We start from the raw sequence: 13756 nt of genomic DNA, 5'->3' as shown, positions 1-13756 counted from the left end.
ACTTCGAAGTTATCAGGATCCTAATCTTGCCCATCACGATCGTATCTAATCTTTGATTTTGTAAACATTAATTCTTGTGTGCATTTTGATTATTTCATCGTCATCAGATGCTTTTCAAACCCGACCGTAAAACAGGATTCATATCTACAATATAAAAAAAAGTGTCCGAGTGTCATTAAAGCCAAATTAACTGATCACATCGTGAGTTACAGTCACGAAAAGGCGGAGCTGCCTATGATTTAAATAGTTCCTGAATGTGCATGTGTGTGGTTTTTTTCTCCACGAGGCAACCAGGGCTCTTTATAAAACTCAATAATATTAAGAAGATAACTAAATCAACAAAGTAGAAGCTATCTGCAACTTCTTCAGTTCTTGTTAGCTTCTGTTGGGGCGGGGATATAGCTCAGTTGGTAGCGCGCTGGATTTGTATTCAGTTGGCCGCTGTCAGCGTGAGTTCGATCCCAGGTTCGGCGGAAATTTATTTCAGAGTCAACTTTGTGTGCAGACTCTCTTCGGTGTCCGAACCCTCCCCCCGTGTACACTACATTGGGTGTGCACGTTAAAGATCCCACGATTGACAAAAGGGTCTTTCCTGGCAAAATTGCTTAGGCACAGTTAAAAATTGTCTACCTATACCCGTGTGACTTGGAATAATAGGCCGCGAAAGGTAAATATGCGCCGAAATGGCTGCAATCTACTGGCCGTATAAAATTTCATCTCACACGGCATCACTGCAGAGCGCCTAGAACTGTACCCACGGAATATGCGCGATATACGCCTCATTGATTGATTGATTGTTATCAAAACTTCCTGTGCCTTAAAGACTGGATAAATTGTGATCTGTATGGAAACAAACAGCAATTCTGTCACCAAGGTTGAGGTGCACGAACCGAAAAAGGATGCCACCCAAACGGGAGAGAACAAACCGCGGGTTCTGATTCGTTGAAATCACAACACATCTCAGTTTCAACCAATCCAACACTGACTGCAGGTGGCGCTCGTTTGGGTGGCAACTTTGTCGTGCCCCTCAGCCCTGTAGTCAACTTTTCCTTTATTCCAGTTTTCTCTTATATTTTGCTGAAACACACAAATTGAGGAAATCGCTGTCTCGAGATTTTCATTAGCTGCGAAAGAGTTGTGCTTCGTGGAACCAGAGGGGCAAGGACGATCAGAGGTGAAAAGTGATTACGGTGGTACGAGTAGTCAACAGTGGTATCCCATGACCTGCTTCTTTGTCTCTCTTACATGAGTAGGTCAATACGCTGCGTATTTCATGGTTACCGGAGCATATTCCATGGGTATCGAGTCTTGTATTCGTTGCTTTCCACAGCATGATGCAAAATTAATCATGAATTCATCTGCAAACACGATTCGTCGCCTTCCTAGAATGTATTGATTAGAAACACCTTAATTATTTTCTAAATATGTTCTAATCGCCAGAGGCTCGGGAATACCTGAAAATCGGCCCTTGGGAAAATATACGAGCTATCCAGGACTCAGTCACGCAGAGAGTCCAGACACTACGTCCACAGAGGATTGGAACCCCAGTCCTATCACTACTCCGTTTGACCCCATGATGTGGGCAGGCACCTTTACCTCATGCTTCAACGACCTTAAAATGGACGCAGCTCATTCCCTCATGTCGTATTCCTTATTTTCTCCTGTATCCAAAAATATATGAGCCTTGTCTCCAAAGTGCAAGCCACACCAAAGAAACGGCCATCAGTCATGTGTTTACAATCTATCTTGGCTGGGCAGGGTATGGAGCGGACATTGCAATTAAATAGCATGCAGATCGGAGCTCATTATTCCCTGTGATACCATGATTGCTTGTCTCCGCTGATCATCGGCGTATGTGTAACCGAGTGCCGTAACACTACGATCACCTCGGGAGGCGAAGTGCAATCAAACAGGATTGAAAATGTTAGGGCTAATTTCTTAGCCCTATAAAAACTTATGCAAACCCGAAGGTTTCCATGAACATACGGACAATCGGAAACCACCAGACCCCATCACAAACAGAATTCCACAATCCAGAGGTGTTGACTTAAAGGCCAACAACTCGGGTGCAGAGTCTGCTGTGAAAGGAGCGGTAGCCTCCCCTGTCACATATGTTTACCTCAATGTTTTGTAGGGAGTGCACCTCCTCAACAGTCAATACCCCCCTCTCTCTCACACACACACACACACACACACACACACACACACACACACACACACACACACACACACACATGTATATTATATGTGAACTTGGTCTATTCATCAGAGTCATTGCGATTAAGGATAAGAATACCAGATGCGCTATCAGTCTCAGTCGTCACATTCAGTTTTGCTGAAACTTCTTACTGTCACGGTCAGTTACATCACGCTTTGACATTCATTTGATCAACTGTTTCTGATTTCTGGCATAACGTTACATCAATAACAGACAAAAACAAGCCGCATGAAACCTACTTACCGATATTCCTCAAATCAGCCCGTCAGAAACTGTCCAAACCAGTGAAAATATTAACGTTTTTAAATCTTGTCCTTTGCAAAGTGAAAAAAGGCCTTCAGTTACATACAGCTGTTTGCATTCAGGTGCTTCTCACAGCACACCTGTTGAATTCGGTCAAGTTACAAAACTGCTCGTAACTTTTTTCAAAATGCAGTCACTTTTTTCACAGTCTCTCACAAACGCTTTTCAAATAACTGTTTTATACAACCTGTAATCCTGTGCCGTGTTTTCCGTCTCTTTTCTCTCTTTCACACACTACTGCAAGACTGTGCAGTTGGCCCTCGAGCAAATAATCCTATATACCTGCAGTAGGACGTAACAGTGTTAAAAAGTGAGTGTGGCGTTAGTGCAAAGTGAAAATCGAAGAAAGTAATCGATCACCAGTCATCTGATGTCATGGGGAGGAGTGTCCACGACAGATCGTGACGCAAGAATATAGCAAAGAAATGGAGCAGTGAAGTTGTCAACGCGGAACAAAGAACGTATGTTGTTTGGCACATCTGTCTTCCGCGAGAACTTGTAGCTGCACATTTAAGGTACTCTTTTTCTCGCGACCACCATCGTGCTCACCTGCACGAGAACTTGTAGCTGCACATTAAAGGTACTCTTCTTCTCGCGACCACCATCGTGCTCACCGTCACGAGAACTTGTAGCTGCACATTAAAGGTACTCTTCTTCTCGCGACCACCATCGTGCTCACCGGCAAGAGAACTTGTAGCTGCACATTAAAGGTACTCTTCTTCTCGCGACCACCATCGTGCTCACCGGCAAGAGAACTTGCAGCTGCACATTTAAGGTACTCTTTTTCTCGCGACCACCATCGTGCTCACCGGCACGAGAACTTGTAGCTGCACATTTAAGGTACTCTTTTTCTCGCGACCACCATCGTGCTCACCGTCACGAGAACTTGTAGCTGCACATTTAAGGTACTCTTCTTCTCGCGACCACCATCGTGCTCACCGTCACGAGAACTTGTAGCTGCACATTTAAGCATGGGTGGGAGTTCCTCCGTCTCAGACGGATTTCCGTCTCAGAGAAATTTTGACAATTTTTTTTTTTTTTTTTTTTTTTTTTTTTTTGCGCCCTCATTGATAGTCATCTCATACTGTGTTATGCCAAATGGACTGATAGTGCACTTTTTGTTGTTTCTAATGCTTGCCAGGTCCCTAAAATTTTTAGTTTTTGTTACTTTTTGTATCTCCAACAAGGTTCTTATTTATCAGAATTAAACTCAGGAGAGGCCAGAGAAACCCTTTTAAATTCATAAAATTCGTTTTCGGCCGGGGGCCTTCGCCCCCCTGGACCCCCCACCAGGGCGCTGCCCCTGGACCCCGCCGGGGCCTTGGCGGCCCCTGGACCCCGGCCTTAAAAAAAGTTCAGTCTTGGAACAATTTTGGGCTCCCACCCATGTTTAAGATACTCTTCTTCTCGCGACCACCATCGTGCTCACCGTCACGAAAACTTGTAGCTGCACATTTAAGGTACTCTTCTTCTCGCGACCACCATCGTGCTCACCGTCACGAGAACTTGTAGCTGCACATTTAAGATACTCTTCTTCTCGCGACCACCATCGTGCTCACCGTCACGAAAACTTGTAGCTGCACATTTAAGGTACTCTTCTTCTCGCGACCACCATCGTGCTCACCGTCACAGGTCTGGCCACAGTCTGGCTGCTTTCTGTGTTTGATAAGAATTGTTTGCTGAATTAATTTCTTATAAATGACACCTATGTCAATCTTTGTATCAAACTTGACTTACTTGACTTACTTGACAATCAGAATAGGAACGAGAGACTGCGGGTGAGAAGAATTAGAACAAAATAACAATAACAAGTCGCGTAAGGCGAAAATACAACATTTAGTCAAGCTGTCGAACTCACAGAATGAAACGGAACGCAATGCACATTTTCAGCAAGACCTTAGCATCGTCAGTCCACCGCTCGTGGCAAAGGCAGTGAAATTGACAAGAAGAGCGGGGTAGTAGTTGCCCTGAGAAGGATAGCACGCTTTTCTGTACCTCTCTTCGTTTTAACTTTCTGAGCCAAACTATAAAGCAGAAGCAGAAGCTCTCATGCAGGCCGCCTCCTTCGTTCAGGACTCCGCAGACCCTTGCTACCAAGTTGTCTTCCTCTCAGACGCCCTTTCAGTCCTTCAGGCCCTAGAGAACGACAAACTCCCACAGCTGGCCAAAGCATTACAGATGGTCAGACAAACCAGAAGAGTTGTCCTCCAGTGGATACCAGCACACTGTGGGATACCAGGAAATGAAAGGGCAGATGAGCTGGCAAAAGAAGGAGCCGTGGAAGACCAACCTGAAAACAGTGTCAGCTTTAGTGAGCAGAAGACAATCATCAAGGCATTGATGAGGCCAAGGACAAACAGAGATGACTACCACACAATGTCCAGAGAGCAGCAAGTCAACCTCATCAGGCTGCGTACTGGCCACAACAGGCTCAATGCTCACATGAACCGAAAGTTCAAGCTGGCGCCATCACCAACCTGTGCCTGCGGTCAAGAGGACCAAACAGCGGAACACATCTTACAGCGATGTCCCTTACTAGATGAGGAACGAAAAGAAGTGTGGCCGTCACCAACTCCCTTGCAGACCAAACTATACGGCAGTCGACAGGAGTTGGAGAAAACGACAACATTTATCACCAGTGCTGGACTGATTGTGTAACCTCTGCGAACGCCAAGAAGAAGAAGAAGAAGACTTTCTGAGCGTGTTTTTAATCCAAACATATCATATCTATATGTTTTTGGAATCAGGATCCAACCCGAAATAAGATGAAAGTGTTTATAAATTGATTTCGAAAATTTTATTTTGATCATAATTTTTATATTTTTAATTTTCAGAGCTTGTTTTTAATCCAAATATAACATATTTATATGTTTTTGGAATCAGGAAATGATGAAGAATAAGATGAACGTAAATTTGGATCGTTTTATAAAAAAAATATTTTTTTTACAATTTTCAGATTTTTAATGACCAAAGTCATCAATTAATTTTTAAGCCACCAAGCTGAAATGCAATACCGAAGTCCGGCCTTCGTCGAAGATTGCTTGGCCAAAATTTCAATCAATTTGATTGAAAAATGAGGGTGTGACAGTGCCGCCTCAACTTTTACAAAAAGCCGGATATGACGTCATCAAAGGTATTTATCGAAAAAACGAAAAAAACGTCCGGGGATATCATTCCCAGGAACTCTCATGTCAAATTTCATAAAGATCGGTCCAGTAGTTTGGTCTGAATATCTCTACACACACACACGCACAGACTAACAGACACACACACACACACACACACACACACACACACACACACAGACACACACACACACACACACACACACACACACACACATACACCACGACCCTCGTCTCGATTCCCCCTCTATTTTAAAACATTTAGTCAAAACTTGACTAAATGTAAAAATGTACTCATTAGAAACATGGACATTTATTTAAACACTGATGAACACGAACATGGACCGGTTTCGACACAAGGTCTTCGTCGGCAAATACAAATAGAGATGACAGAAAGAGACACAAGAAAATCAGTAGAGATGACTTTTTGTCATCTCTCCTTTTTACATTTAGTCAAATTTTGACTAAATGTTTTAACATAGAGGGGGAATCGAGACGAGGGTCGTGGTGTATGTGTGTGTGTGTGTGTGTGTGTGTGTGTGTGTGTGTGTGTGTGTGTGTGTGTGTGTCTGTCTGTGCGTGTGTGTGTGTAGAGCGATTCAGACCAAACTACTGGACCGATCTTTATGAAATTTTACATGAGAGTTCCTGGGAATGATATCCCCGGACGTTTTTTTCTTTTTTTCGATAAATACTTTTGATGATGTCATATCCGACTTTTTGTAAAAGTTGAGGCGGCACTGTCACACCCTCATTTTTCAATCAAATTGATTGAAATTTTTGTAAAGCAATCTTCGACGAAGGCCGGACTACGGTATTGCATTTCAGCTTGGCGGCTTAAAAATTAATTAATGACTTTGGTCATTAAAAATCTGAAAATTGTAATAATTTCTTTTTAATATAAAACGATCCAAATTTACGTTCATCTTATTCTACATCATTTCCTGATTCCAAAAACATATAAATATGTTATATTTGGATTAAAAACAAGCTCTGAAAATTAAAAATATAAAAATTATGATCAAAATTAAATTTCCGAAATCGATTTAAAAACAATTTCATCTTATTCCTTGTCGGTTCCTGATTCCAAAAACATATAGATATGATATGTTTGGATTAAAAACACGCTCAGAAAGTTAAAACGAAGAGAGGTACAGAAAAGCGTGCTATGCAGCACAGCGAAACCACTGCCGCGCTGAACAGGCTCGTCAGTTTCACTCCGTCATGCACAAGCGGCGGACTACGGTCATTGTGAAAAAATGCAGTGTGTTCAGTTTCATTCTGTGAGTTCCACAGCTTGACTAAATGTAGTAATTTCGCCTTACGAGACTTGTTACATTTAGTCAAGTTTTGACTAAATGTTTTAACATAGAGGGGGAATCGAGACGAGGGTCATGGTGTATGTGGACTGGGTGGCCGAGTGGTAACGCATTTGCGCTCGGAAGCGAGAGGTTGCGAGTTCGACCCTGGGTCAGGGCGTTAGCAATTTTCTCCCCCCTTTCCTAACCTAGGTGGTGGGTTCAAGTGCTTGTCTTTCGGATGAGACGAAAAACCGAGGTCTCTTCGTGTACACTACATTGGGGCGTGCACGTTAAAGATCCCATGATTGACAAAAGGGTCTTTCCTGGCAAAATTGTATAGGCATAGATAAAAATGTCCACCAAAATACCCGTGTGACTTGGAATAATAGGCCGTGAAAAGTAGGATATGCGCCGAAATGGCTGCGATCTGCTGGCCGATGTGAATGCGTGATGTATTGTGTAGAAAAATTCCATCTCACACGGCATAAATAAATCCCTGCGCCTTGAATATGTGCGCGATATTCTTCTTCTTCTGCGTTCGATGTTGATGTGCGCGATATAAATTGCATAAAAATAAAAATAAAAATTTTTTAAAAAAATCCCTGCGCTTAGAACTGTACCCACGGAATACGCGCGATATAAGCCTCATATTGATTGATTGATTGATTGATTGATTGATATGTGTGTGTGTGTGTGTGTGTGTGTGTGTGTGTGTGTGTGTGTGTGTGTGTGTGTGTGTGTGTGTGTGTGTGCGTGTGTGTGTGTTGGCGGGGATATAGCTCAGTTGGTAGCGCGCTGTATTTGTATTCAGTTGGCCGCTGTCAGCGTGAGTTCGATCCCAGGTTCGGCGGAAATTTATTTCACAGAGTCAACTTTGTGTGCAGACTCTCTTCGGTGTCCGAACCTCCCCCCGTGTACACTACATTGGGTGTGCACGTTAAAGATCCCACGATTGACAAAAGGATCTTTCCTGGCAAAATTGCTTAGGCACAGTTAATAATTGTCTACCTATACCCGTGTGACTTGGAATAATAGGCCGTGAAAGGTAAATATGCGCCGAAATGGCTGCAATCTACTGGCCGTATAAGATTTCATCTCACACGGCATCACTGCAGAGCGCCTAGAACTGTACCCACGGAATATGCGCGATATAAGACTCATTGATTGATTGATTGATTGTGTGTGTGTGTGTTTGTGTGTGCGTGTCTGTCTGTCTGTGCGTGTGTGTGTGTAGAGCGATTTAGACCAAACTACTGGACCGATCTTTATGAAATTTGACATGAGAGTTCCTGGGAATGATATCCCCGGACGTTTTTTTCGTTTTTTCGATAAATACCTTTGATGACGTCATATCCGGCTTTTTGTAAAAGTTGAGGCGGCACTGTCACACCCTCATTTTTCAATCAAATTGATTGAAATTGTGGCCAAGCAATCTTCGACGACGGCCGGACTTTGGTATTGCATTTCAGCTTGGTGGCTTAAAAATTAATTAATGACTTTGGTCATTAACAATCTGAAAATTGTAAAAAAAAAAAGAAAAGTTTTATAAAACGATCCAAATTTACGTTCATCTTATTTTTCATCATTTTCTGATTCCAAAAACATATAATTATGTTATATTTGGATTGAAAACAAGCTCTGAAAATTAAAAATATAACAATTATTATTAAAATAAAATTTCCGAAATCGATTTAAAAGCAATTTCATCTTATTCGTTGGGGGTTCCTGATTCCAAAAACATATAAATGTGATATGTTTGGATTAAAAACACGCTCAGAAAGTTAAAAAGAATAGAGATAAAGAAAAGCGTGCTATCCTTCTCAGCGCAACTACTACCCCGCTCTTCTTGTCAATTTCACTGCCTTTGCATCGAGCGGTGGACTGACGATGCTACGAGTATACGCTCTTGCTGTAAAAATGCAGTGAGTTCAGTTTCATTCTGTTAGTTCGACAGCTTGACTAAATGTTGTAATTTCGCCTTACGCGACTTGTTATTTAATTGCTGACGGAGACCTTGTGTTTAAACCGGTCCATGTTTGTGTTCATGTCTAAATGTCCATGTTACTTGACAATGCCTCTGAATTCCCGGGGGACCAGCCGCAGCAACACTCCTCCAACGTGCTCGGTTTGGGGTGACCATCTTAATTAAGCCGTGCCCATTTGTGTGAATTTGATTCAGCAAAAAAAATAGCCGCTCTGTGGAAGGGTGTCGTTGTGCCACGCGTGATGGTCAACATGGTGTGCACGAGAAAGATGATACCTTTTAAAACACACGACAGCGATTGAAAACCAAAATCGACCAACAAATGATTTTGTATCATCAAGTCAGTCCGGTAGATTTCTCTACCTTGTTCACACTTGTTTCAACATACTCTGAAAATATCACAGACTAAATATAAGCAAAAGATAAGCCAAGTCGATTGTTGGGGACAATCGCTGTCGAATGTTTTTAAGGCTTTTAACCCCCCCAAGGCAGGAGTCGAGTTCAGAGACTTTAGTCCGGGATAAAGTGCAATGCGGGTTCAGTTTATCCCGAACTAAAGTCTCTAACCTTCACTCTTGCATACCGGCCCTGGCTTCTTTTAGGTAAGGTTTTCTGGCCAATCTGACCTAAAGGAGACTAAGGGACGTTCGTTGCACTGATACTAAGACAAAAATGCAACGATCTACTCGAAAATATTCAACTGCTATCTTGAATAATCGAATGAACGCGAATGGAGGTTCATAAATTTACTCTTTATCGTAGGGTCTTGATTCGTCAGTGCCATAATTGACTAGCAAAAAAATAATTCTAAACACGTATTTTTGCCAGGGCGAAGATGCACCTGCTGTCTTGGGTCATTATTCTAAACTGAGGCAGCAGCGGTTAACTCTTGGAACGATTTCCGGACGCACGCACGCGCGCACTCTCTCTCTCTCTCTCTCTCTCTCTCTCTCTCTCTCTCTCTCTCTCTCTCTCTCTCTCTCTCTCTCTCTCTCTCTCTCTCTCTCTCTCTCTCTCTGATGTGTAGCCTTCGTGGTCAGATCGGAAGGATGTTAATTCTACGTATAATTGGAGCACCTTATAATTCGCACGCACACAATATAGCCTACACACGATTGATTACCGATCCTGACTGATCCTTTTGTGATTTTTTTTCCAATTATCATACATCCTTCATTGCGCACGAATGTATTATAACCTCGGTAATTAAATAGACAGATGCAGTTGTAATTTCGTAGTCGTTACCGTTGTCACACGTCTGCCTTCTTTCTTCCGCACGCTCAGAACTAAGAACAGTTTTATTCCAAAGTCAATTGGCTTTTTAAATACCTAAGTTAATTAAAACTAGTATGTGTGCCGGTGAACATATGCACTGATTTCTGTGATGAATATTTTTTACACTCTTTGATGTGCACCCTTATGCTGAGTGTGATAACCCTCGAATGACTAGTCCTGTGATAAATATTGTTCAATGACATATCTAGTCCTGTGATAATGATAGTTTTTAGCGTTAAACTTTTAGCTAAAGCTGACGGCAATTAACCTATTTGGAATCATGTTACTATTCCTGTTAGTGTACATATGCGTGCGCAAGTGTAGTATGCTTCGTATGGTATTTTTATCTGTTGTCTTATTATTTGTTTTGTCTTTTAATGTGCACCACACTGAAATTTCTCTGTATGAGATAATAAAGTATTCGTATTCGTATTCGTATTCGTATTTTTGTTCGTGTGCTACAAATCACGCAGACATTGGGGGGGGGGGGGGGGGGGGGGGGGGGATATACATGCAACATACATATAAAGCTGTCAGGTGTTCTTTATTACAAAATCAGTAATAACACTTGTTAAGAAACAAGATTTTTTTTTAATATGTCTGTTGATGTGCAACAAATCATATTTATCCCCAGAAGAGATGGAATTAAGTTGACAGTATTCAAGATGACAGGTTAAATCCGTAAGTAAAATGACATGTATGTCTTTTCATTTCAACCTGACAAAGACACGAAGAGTCACAAACAAATCTGAAGTAATAACCTTTTTTTAATCTTTTTTTTAAAGAGACGAAGGTAGATCATTCCACACCACGCAGTACTGATTAATCTGACAAAAGTTTGGTGGTAGCAAACGTGTGGATGTGTTTTTCAGCTGGGTTGTGAATAACGTATTTGCTTTCAGTCTTGTTTTTTCATTTAGTCAAGTTTTGACTCAATGTTTTAATATAGACGGGGAATCGAGCGGAGGGTGGTGGCGGCGGTGGTGGTGGTGGTGGTGTGTGTGTGTGTGCGTGTATGCGTGTGCGTGTGTGCGTGCGTGCGTGCGTGTGTGTGTGCGTGCGTGCGTGCGTGTGTGCGTGCGCGCGCGTGCGTCAGTGTGTGCGTGTGCGTGTGTGCGTGCGTGCGTGTGTGAGTGCGTGCGTGCGTGCGTGCGTGTGTGCGTGCGCGTGCGTGCGTGCGTGCGTCAGTGCGTGCGTGCGTGTGCGTGCGTGCGCGCGCGCGCGCGCGTCAGTGTGTGCGTGTGATCAGCGGGCCAGTACGTTTTTGACGTGAATGTGTCAGCGCTTTCGATTTTGGCCGACAAAGCAATTGTCTTCGTGAAATGCAGTGCGTTCAGTTTCATTCTCTGAGTTCGACAGATTGACTAAATGTATTACGTGCGTAATTTCGATCCACCCGACTTGATTTACCTGTTCCAGGTCATACAAAGCAAACGATCGTGTAAATCATCACGAATCTGTCTAGCCTCTTGCATGAGGTAAGGCCGGACATCCTACCACGTGCACATACCAACTCATCAGTTTGCCTGCCTTCTTCCTGAGTAAGTTTTTTTCTGAATAATTTTGTTGAATTAGTTATGCCACTCCAGTGACAAAGCGGAGTCACAAACTACTCCTAGGTAAGGAACTTTGTCATAAAATGAGAAGCAAGATGATCACCGAACATCATGCAGTACTGATACGTCTTACATAAGTCATCTTCTAGCGGAGGTGCATTTCGTTTGTTTCTTACTTACTTGCTGTGCGAGATGTTATAACTGTTCGGGGTCAAAGTAGAGAATTCTATATAATAAATCAAGAACAAGAAAGGGGGACCGGGTAGCTCAGTTGGTAGAGCAATGCTCTTGCATGCGATTCAAGGGTTACGGGTTCGTGAATCCAGGCTATATCACTCAGTGTGGATTGTTTTTCTTCTGTCCACTTATTTTGTGTGTATAGCCTATTTGCACAAGTGCCCATGCTAGAATGCTTGCGTGCGTGTGCATGCACTGAGTTTGCGCATTTGTGGCATTATACCGGCTACATTCTAATACTGCCGCCTCTTCGCGCAGGACGGCGAAAAATAAGAAAAGCACTTTATGTAAATGGAAATGAGATACAACCTCTGCAGCTGCCGGAATGAATAGAATTTCCTACTCTGTAGTACCGTCTGATTTTGACACCCACTCGAGCGAAACACAAAGCAAACACTGTTCCTGTAAGCATTCTTTGTGCAAACACTGCAAGAAACACCAGTGGCATAGTTTCCTGAACTTTGTAGATTGTGATATTTCTGGTGATGACAGATTAGACTGCAGGGAGTTACGTTGTCCTCGACTACGAAATACGACTACGAAGATCCACGGTTCGTATTTGATATAATTTGTACATTGGAAACCCACCTTGTAAGATTGAAGGGTCCCCACCCCCACACCACCCCCCTTCCAATACCATTCTTTCTTAGATTTTCTCTTCATTTAAGCTGTCTGTCTGTCTCTCTTGCTCTCTCTTTCTCTCTCCTCTCTCTCTCCTCTCTATCTCCTCTCTCTTTCTCTTTCTCTCTCTCTCTCTCTCTCTCTCTCTCTCTGTCTCTCTCTCTCTCTCTCTCTCTCTCTCTCTCTCTCTCTCTCTCTCTCTCTCTCTCTCTCTCTCTCTCTCTCTCTTTCTCCGTTTTAAGATGCCATGGCTTTAAACCTTGATTTTCCCAGGATTTTTGGGCTCACTCTGCCTCGTGAAAATAGTTCGTCTCACTGTCTCAGGTCTTTAACAGGGATTAAGACCATCTCTCCACTTGTTCACATATCACTGAAAATCCATAACCTGATTTTTCCCGAGGCGGAGTCGGCTTTTAAAGATGCAGTGCAGGTCACAGCATTGCTGAAGTCATGATTTGTCTCGTAGATTACGATTTAAAGAATTCTCCCTCTCGTTGAGACCAACAGACTTCCATGTAGGCTTTTGACGTTATTTCAGTTCAATACAAATATACATTCTAGCAAAATAACGTAACAATAAACATACAACAACACACTAGCCACTTATTGACAACTAGATGATTACCCGCTTCGCCGGGTACCGGCTTCACCGGGAAGAAGTAGAGCCGAATACCAGGCTGCGCCTGGGACCCAGCACGAAGGAAAGGAGATAAACGCGCAAAACACTGGAGACCTTCTAAAAATAGTAACGTGCAGTGACCTTCTAAAAATAGTAACCCAGTAACGGAAATATGGATTGACGCCACACGGAGGAAGGGAGATAATCGCGGCTGAAAATCACTGGAGAAGATAAGGAAGAGTTACTGGTAGTGGATCCCGACAACAACAACAACAACAAAAAACAAAAAAAATCGGTTCAGCGCGCACAGCGCTGCGCGCTGAGAGCACGTGTTGAAATATCTCATCGATGAGGTTGTGTCCGGGGTGTAGCTGAAGACGGTGTCCAAATTTGAAAAAGATCCACCGAGAACTTTGGCCGTGCATCGCGAACAGACAGACAGACAGACAGACAGACAGACAGACAGACAGACAGACAGACAGACAGACAGACAGACAGACAGACAGACAGACACAAG

The sequence above is a fragment of the Littorina saxatilis genome, linkage group LG2 (genome assembly GCF_037325665.1).
Source record: "Littorina saxatilis isolate snail1 linkage group LG2, US_GU_Lsax_2.0, whole genome shotgun sequence".
Taxonomy (NCBI): domain Eukaryota; kingdom Metazoa; phylum Mollusca; class Gastropoda; order Littorinimorpha; family Littorinidae; genus Littorina; species Littorina saxatilis.
The sequence above is the reverse complement of the archived record's forward strand: the minus strand, read 5'-3'. Positions refer to the sequence as shown.